The following is a 9,334-nucleotide window of genomic DNA, read 5'->3' as shown; positions in this document are numbered from 1 at the left end:
GGTTGGGTGTTTTTTGCTTCTTCGTATTTCAAATCTTTGACTTGATTCTTGCGATCCTCTGGTCTGCTGTTGGGAGTCTGTATAATATTCTTTATTTCAGTAAGTGCATGCTTAATTTCTAGTTGGTCCTTTATCACAATGTCGAAGGTCTCACTAAATTTCTTGAGGGTCTCATTAAGTTTATGGGCGGTTTCTAAAAAATTCTTGAAACACCTTAAAAGTGTTGTTTTGAACTCTATATCCAGTAGTTTGCTTTCCTCCATTTCTGTCATTTGTGTCCTGTTTCTTTGTCTCGGCATTTTTTATGCTTCACTGTGTTGATAGAGTGGCTTTCTCTGCTAAGTGTCCTATAGGGCCCAGTGGCTCAGCCTCCCCAATTACCTGAGGTAGACACTCTTGGTGCACCCCCTTGTGGTTTTTGTGCACAGTCTTGTTGTAGCTAAGCCTTGATTGTTGTAGGTAACATTGGGAGGGATTGACCTCCAGGCCAATTGACTGTGAGAATCCACTGTTTCTGCAGTGGGAGAACTGACTCCTGGATCTCTAAGGAGGTGCTAATCTAGCCTCTGCCTGAGGCTACTCAGCAGAAGCCAGCTGTGAAGCAATGCAAGTTGCCCTAGGGCCTTGGGCCAGCTGCAGTTTGTTAAGTAATTTTCAGATTACAAAGGGCAGGGCCTTTCATATGCAAAAGCCTTGGGTGGGGCTGGGTTCCAGGGGATCAACAGGGTGGAGCGAGCAGTTATGGCTGCTCTCAGTCCTACCCTCAGAGGCCCCGGCAATCACTGCGAGCACCTCCGAGAGAAAGCTTCCCTCGAGTTCTGACTGATGCCAGACAGTCCCGTTTCTCCCGTGTAAGTCTGGGTCCCCAGAGACTCGCCCGGAACTGGAGCTCAGAGCTTGAGACTCCCTCCCGATTGAAAACAACAACTGTGTCCTCAGCCAGCAGCCCTCTCCGCATGCACCTCTGCACCTTTGTATTTTACTTCCGCACCACTCCTCTTCTGAATCTCGGTATGCTTTTCTCTTTCCTTCTAGTTGTAGAATTTCCACTCAGCCAGCCTTCCTGTGGTTCTGGATGATGTCCATTCCGTCTTTTAGTTGTATTTTGGGATTTGTTGTGGGAGGCAGCAGTTTCCAGTGTTTACCTATGCCGCCATCTTGATTTCTCCTGCTTCCCTGTTTTTGTCATGCTTCTTTCTCCTTGTCTCAGGAAAGTGAGGTGCTGGCAGGTCTAGTAGCATAGCAAATGTCAAAAGAGATTGTCACTATTTCCCAACTTATTGACAACAGGATATATGGTGCCCTCAGTCTTGTAGAAAGGGGAGTGAAGTGCTAATGTCAAATCATCCTCTTCCCCTATGTGAAGGGGAGAGAGAAGCGATGGTTGCTGCCCCATAAACTCTTAGTTATCCAGGACCTCTTATGTCTCTTGGTTATGAAACCTTCTAAATCAGCTTACCTTTCCCACCAGTGGGAAAGTTTGGGAAATCTGCTGTCCGAAATGTCATCTTTAAAAAACTTGACTCAAAATATTAGGGTCATTGATCCCAATAGCTAGGCTATCTCTCACATATTCCTGATCTCTGTGGTAACTCTGAGTGTGGTAAAGATGTGAGGTGGCCCTAGCTGGTTTTGCTCAGTGGATAGAGTGTCGGCCTGAGGACCAAAAGGTCCGGGTTCGATTCCAGTCAATGTGTTTCTCTCACATCAATGTTTCTTTCTGTCTTTCCCTCTCTCATCCCCTCTCCCTAAAAATCAATGGGAAAATATCCTCTAGCAAAGATTAACAAAAAAAATTTATTTTTAAAGATGTGACATGGTTAGTGCAGTGGCCAGTACTTCAAACCAACCTGGTACACTTGCAAAATCTGCTTTAGGAGAATTAACTGCATCTGCAGCAGGCAGATAATACTTGGCCCAGAGTTTTAGCCTCTTCTGGATTTCTCCAGCATCATCTGGTTCCTCATCAAGGTGAGTTTACATCTTTGACATGTGAGTTTCTCCTGGGGTAACGTTACTCCATGTGCTGTCAGCAGGCATTTTGTTGACAGTCTGACCCAAATCCAGTGGTTGTATATGGCATTGATTTGGAGACAGTGGCTTTTCATAAAAAGTCAACATGCTTCAAGAAGCCAAGAAAGAGCAGCATTTCAGAAGTTCAAGGCACCAACAGAATCACTCTTGTGTAAGGCACCATTCAAAGGAACGACATACATTGAGGAGCAGCAGCTGCTGCAGGGATAGCTGGAATGGAAACGGGATCCCTGCTCTTTGTGGTGTGGGAAGGAGAAGTTTTCCTCAACCTTTTTAGGGTTCCTGGCTGGGTCTGAAAATTAAACTGACAAAGACAGATTAACATCAGAAAAACATACACATTTATTTGTGACATGAGAGGTTTGTAAGGAAATGACCCAAAGAAACAGAGCTGAGTATTTTGTGCTAGGTTTGATGGAGAGCACACGGCCATGGAGGCAGATGGTAGGCTAAGGAGTAGGAGGTGATTGCAGTAACCTGGGGAAAACTTAGCAAGACCTGTTTGTCAGGATTCCTCTTGGTGTCCTTTGCCATTGGAGATAAGGGTGCTCCTTTCCTCCCAGGCACCTCTTACATGAGGGTTTTATGTGAGGGTTTTATGACGTGTTTCTGGGTGAAGGAGGAGGTCAAGCGACTTTTCTGCTCTGGCCATTTTCTCAGACTCCTTCAGCTTAAAATGTCAACTATGTTAAGATGCCATATTTCGGGGTAGTGTGTCCTGAACCCCCATCAGTGGTTTGGAACTCTTCTAATGCTGTTTCCAAAGCAGCTATTTCAATGAATGCAAATTAACAAAAAGACTGAAGAAAAGAAAAAAGCCAAGATTAAAACTTAAAATGTTAATGAAAGGTTACAGTGGGTGGTGCCTGGGCAGGCTAACTAGCCATCTCAGACAGTGATGAAAGAAAATGGAATTTATTTAAGGAAAAGGGCATGGGAGATGGGGGTATCCAAAGGGAAGGGCTACACAGATAAAATGGGGCTTTGGAGACAGGTTCAAGGGGTAAGCCTGAGACGAACTACCACTGCCCATAGCTCCCCTGGTTGAAGGTCTCATGGGGTCCCTTCGAGGTTAGGGAATACGTGCCTATGGGGGTAGGAGAGAAGGAAGGAATGGCATGGGTGTGCTCCTTGCAGGGAGAGCACAGATTGGGTCCTTTGTTCTGAGTGTATTTACCTCTTTTTTGCAGGTGGAAATCTTAGGGGTCCTATCAGGGGAGGGTCTTAATAGAATATTCATCAGCTTTCTAGGTGTGCTCTTTCAGGGTCATGGTCTCCACTGATTGGTTGGTGTCATTAGTCAATCCAGCTGGACCTGAGGCAGCCATGGTGCCACTTGTCTGGTTTTGCTGCTTTTCTGGGCCTGGAGCTGAAATACAACTGAGGCCTAGATGTTATCTCTAGGGAGGAAAGGTCAGGGGGTCTAAACCACCTGACCTGAGATGTGAAAGATCTGGTGTCCAAACCGCATGACCACAGATACGCTAAGGGATGACAGGTTACCCTGGGGGTGAGGTTCTTGTTTTCTCAGTTTTGCTCCTTGCTCGGCATCTGGAGCTTTCTGCCCTGGTGAGTTTCTATACCTAGACCATCATCCTTGCTCTGAGCGTCTAACAGTTAAGGATGCAAATAGCAAAAAACTTTCTAAATGAATCAACTATACTTCTATTTCAAGATGGCCATTGAGCTTATTCACCTAACTTCCATTCAAAATATCAAAAAATCACATCAAAATATTAAACAAATGTTAAAATACAAAAAAAGGTGTCAATGATGGAAATCAGGGAATGATGCCTTTAATTAGCTAGATATTTGGAAGTTTTGCAACCTATCATAAAATTGAATTAGATTGAGGGTTCAGTATTCTTTGAAAGGAGGTAGAGTTCATATAGGAAGTAAGTTCATGAGCTAGTTTGGGATCTTTGAGTGATAAGAATTCCTCCTGGTCATGCCCAGAGGTAGTTCCTTATGACCCGGAAGCCTAAGGTCAAATGTCGATGCACCCAATATATAATATGGAGGAAAATAGGATGTCAGTAGTTCATAGCATATGTCTTACCCTGCTGGGCGGGGATAATGATGACTCCCAGTCCTGCTGTGTGTGAATTTCTTGGTTAGTCAGTCTGGGTGCCCCTGCTCTGCTCTCTGAAGATGAGCTATCCTCATCTGAGTTATCCTTCATAGTCTCTTCAAAAGTAATCCTTGGGGGAAGATCTACACTTTGAGGGCGGGACAACTTTAGAAGCCCCTTTCTGTTGATGTGGGTTCATGGCCAAAGTGTTGAGCAATCACAGGCCTTACCACAACCCCCACCTCCACCCCCAGAGATTTAATCCTGTATGGCTTTGAGATCTAGCAATTTACTGGGGAAAAGGTGTGCAGTTGGGGTCCTGCTGACCACACTTGTTTGTGTTCTGATCTTTATACTCAGAATGTTTTGCTTCTTTTACATTTTTAAAGGACATATCTGAGCAGTGTTTTTCAACGGTAGGCCGTGAACTATTAGTGAGATATGGAATCAATTAAATGGGTTGCCACCAGCATTTAAAAAAGAAAAAAGAACAGATTAAAATATATCAGGGTGCATTGCAAATAGAAAAGATAGGCATTGTTTTGTTAATTTTTTGTTGTAATTATATTTATATATATATATATTTTCCCTGTAATTATATTTTAATGTGTGTACTATAAAAACATATGAGTCACTGGAAAATCACTAAAGAAGAACTCATTTTCTAGCACAGTCTTTTGAAGAAACCCAAAGAATAGATTTCGATAACTAAAGTGAGGACAACAAGTAATTCAGACAGTAATGAAGTTTTTTAAAAATGGAGGTATTAGGATAATTGTTTCTATTGTCTGTTTTATTTATCAAAACACAGCTTGTAGGTAATTTAGTAATGAAATTGAGTAATAGCGCCCTCTTCTGTTCTTCCACAACACTGTGCACATACCTAGTTTAGCACTTGTCACATAATTATTCATCTGCCTATTTTCTATTCATCTGTCTTCCCTATTCTCCAAGGTATACCATACCTTGTTAAATTTTGGATGATTTCTGCTTCCACCACAGCATTTAGCCCAGTTTCTTGCTCACTGGAAATTATATTTGCCTGTACATCTTATGATCCTGACCTACACCATGAAGATAAATTTGTCTTAAATGTTCTGAAAGAACATTTTTTAAAATTGTCAAACTTTAAAAATGATATTTATTTTGGGCAAATAAAGCCCCTAAAGCAGATTTAGTTTAAATACACACACACACACACACACACACACACACACACACACACACACAAAAGTAACAAAAACTAACACAGCTTTTTAAATGCAGTTTTTCCTTTTACTATGTTTGTGTGGAAAAACCTAACCATTTGTTTTCTGGTTGTTTTTTTAAAAAACACACACACACAGATGTTGGTAATAGAGAGTGCATACCCTATTAAGATTCCAAATAGTACAGAAACAGAAGGACTTTCCTTATGATGTAATCCCCACCCCCCATCAGCTTTCAAAGCATTAGGATTTACATTCTGTCTTATTAGTTTCTTTCTTTTTAAAAAAATACGTTTTTATTTATTTCAGAGAGGAAGGGAGAGGGAGAGAGACTTAGAAACATCAGTGATAAGAGAGAATCATTGATCTGCTGTCTTCTGCATGCCCCCTTGACCAGAACTGAACCTGGGACCCTCCAGTCTGCAGGCTGACGCTCTATCCACTGAGCCAAACTGGCTAGGGCTCTTTCTTCTTTTTGTCTCTACAATACAACTTACTCATTTCTCCAAACTTTTGTTCAATGTCTACAAAAAAGATTGTTGTATTAGAATACTGGTCTGCAAGTAGATAGATTATGAAGATACGTGTGTTTTTTTAATTATATGGGATTCTGCAGGATTTTAACAATAACAACCTTCCTAATGCCGCGACCCTTTAATACAGTTCCTCATGTTGTGGTGACCCCCAACCATAAAATTATTTTCGTTGCTACTTCATAACTGTAATTTTGCTACTGTTATGAATCATAATGTAAAGGAGGGAAAGATCAAGTGAGAGAGAAACATTGATCGTTTGCCTCCCGCACACACCCACCACCTTCTCTTGTACTGGATGACACTCCAACCAATGGAGCCACACCCGGTGAGGGCAGGAATTTTTAATGGTAGTATAGGAAGGGGAACCCAGTTTATAGCATAATGGAAATATGTCATTTCAGAGCTTCAATACTACTTCCTAGGCGCAAACTATGGACTTCAGTTATTTGTTGGTCCTGCCCAGCAGGCTCTGACCATCCTGAAAGCTGTAGATATTGGCTCTGTGGGAGGTCTTTCTGGAAAGGAGCCTCACAGAGCTGAGCTGTGAAGCTCTAAGGAAGAAGGAAAAGGGGCTCCGTCCTGGGGCACTATTGTTTCCTCTAAAATACTTCATCCCCGACCCTCCAAGCCCTCAGCAGGAAAAACAATGAAGCAAGTTGGAGAAAAATAGAAAGAGGGGAAATTTCACTTTAATTAGCATATTTTCTGCCTTTTAAAAGGTATTCGTTCTATGCTGGGAACTGCAAATCTCTTGAGAAGCATAACTGGGGTCTAAGAAAACCGTAGTTGAATTGAAGAACTTAAACCTAGGTGGGCACAGCACTGCTATTTTATCTCTGTCCAGCATTCACAGGGTGAATTATTTTGCCAAAGTTTTAAAGTCGAGTTTAGAATTCTGATACCTAGCCCAAACTCATTCCTCATCTTGACAATTTAATCTATATATTTTTTTCTTATTTGTAAGGTGAAAAAGTGCATTTGCCTGTAACATTTGGCATTGCCATATAAAAGGAGAAATTATGTAGGCTTGTTATAGAAAAAAGTATGAATAGCACAGTTAAACGTGGATCATGTAAAAATGTTATTGTCTATTGGTAAGGGGTTTAGCCTTAAATTTTTTCCCTCCATAGGCAAAATACATTTCAGTGTGTAGAGTTTTTTAGCCTGTAAATCCTTTAAATAGATTAACAATAATTAAAAATAATTGACATTTTTAGAAGCTCAGTTTGTACTAGGCATTTTGTGAAGAGCTTCACATGTATTGGTCCTATTTAGTTAGAAGATAACACAGGGAGGATTTGTTCCCCAGGGGAGGGTAGGAAGGGATTCTGGCAGATAAAAAGAGCAGGTGTTCCCTACAGTGCCCCCCTCCTGAATCGGCCACCTAAGAAAGACATAAACACCTTTGTACAGATTCATATGTATATGACGGCGATTTCTTTTTCTTTAAGAAGAAGAGAAACTTCCTGAGTCCATCAGGAAGGACTGGGGGGTGGCAGTTGGGGGTGGCCCCTTGTTTTGTTTTGTTTTATTTTGTTTTGTGCTTTCTGTTTTTCACAGAAATTTTCATATGTACACAAAAGTAGAATCATCATGAAGCACTATGTATTAGTCACAAGTTTCAAAAATTATGAATATTTTGGCAATCTTTTATATATTCAGGAATTTGGAGAATTCACTGCAATACTTAAATGCATAAATTAACACATTGTTGCAGTGCGATGGTCTCGGTTATGGAAGAAATGCACGCCTCTAGAACAGTGGTTCTCAACCTTCCTAATGCCGCGACCCTTTAATACAGTTCCTCATGTTGTGGTGACCCCCAACCATAAAATTATTTTTGTTGCTACTTCATAACTGTAATTTTGCTACTGTTATGAATCATAATGTAAATATCTGATATGCAGGATGTATTTTCATTGTTACAAATTGAACATAGTTAAAGCATAGTGATTAATCACAAAACAATATGCAATTATAGATGTGTTTTCCGATGGTCTTAGGCGACCCCTGTGAAAGGGTCGTTCGACCCCCCAAGGGGTCACGACCCACAGGTTGAGAACCGCTGCTATAGAGGAAGCACACATGTAATAGGAGAGAATAAGGTCAAGACATTGAGAACAGCAGTGAGAGAAAGAATAGAAGCAAAAGTAAGAATGAATGAAAGAGATTAATGATTCTGAATTCCTGGATCCAGTCATTCCTGAAGCCCTTATCCTTTTCGACCGTCTTAAGGCGAGAGTGAGTACATTGGCTTTCCCCCTCGAGCTAGTTTGAAATGGGGTTTTCTTATTTGTACCCAAAAGTCTTGAACAATATGGGGAGTAAGGCTTTAAAGACAGCTACTGCTTTGTTCTCCAGTACTATCTACTCTGGCTAAGACTTATAATCTAGAGCAGTGCCTGGTACATGGCAAGTACTCAACAAAAATGTGTTGAAAGAGGGATGCCTCCTCCTTGATAATCGTTAAGCTCTGATTATTCTCTTGACTTCTTGAGGCATTGACTGAAATAGAGATAATATTCATCTCCTTCACTCATGGATATGACTCAAAGATTACTGCTGGTTAAATCTGAGTATCTTAAATATGGCAATTTTTTTTTTTTTTTTGCAATTGAAAGCACCGTTTTTGTACAGTTAGAAAAACCTGCTTCCAACACAGATTCCCAGTAGAGTTTTCTAACAAACCCCTGATGATATGCAGCATAGCAAGCCCAACCACAGGGTACATCCATCATCTTACCGTGTATCAGGCAGCTTTTACAGGATTTTCTGTGATCCTGGTGTCAGCGCACACTCTGTGTCAAGGCAGAGGTGATAGGTAGAAATCTGGCAGCTCTTTAGCAAGGAGGCCAGGCAGGGCTGTGCCAGTATAATTAATGAGAATCATCGCTCTGGAAGCTAGAGGAGGGTGGGGGTTGGGAAGGATGTCTTTCACCACCAGTCAATGGGATGTAAGAAAAATCGGTGCTTTCACAGCCCTTTTACTGCTGGGAGGAGGTTAAGTCAAAGGACCGCGGTCAGGGGCTCTATGTAACTCACTGCACGGATGTAGGTCCCCTGAATGGGGAAGCTAGGAGGATTCAACTCCAGATTTTTCAGCAGGGCTGGTTTCAACCTTGAATTGAGCTACTAGTAGGAGCCCTTTACACTTGGAAAATCCTTACTCAAAGATTATGACTTACAGGACCAAGAGAGCATTCAAAAAAGGTACTTTATTACCATAGAGGACATATAGCTCAAAGATGTGGTAACCTAGATCCCATTCTCCCCAATTCTTCCCGTAGCCAGTGAAGTAAAGGGGGTATTGTGTGTTTTCTTCTTCTATTGACTTTTTGGTAACCATGGGAGGGCTTGGGCAACCTACAGAGGCTGTTTACTAACCACTGTCTAATCCCTTTGTTATTATTTCCCCTGATTATCACAGCAGGGAAACGTAGTTCTGTCCTGTTCCAAAAACTTATCAATGTAACAACATTTTCTTA

Source organism: Myotis brandtii, unplaced genomic scaffold (assembly GCF_000412655.1).
Source record: "Myotis brandtii unplaced genomic scaffold, ASM41265v1 scaffold436, whole genome shotgun sequence".
In the NCBI taxonomy this organism is placed as follows: domain Eukaryota; kingdom Metazoa; phylum Chordata; class Mammalia; order Chiroptera; family Vespertilionidae; genus Myotis; species Myotis brandtii.
This window is presented reverse-complemented; position numbering follows the sequence as displayed.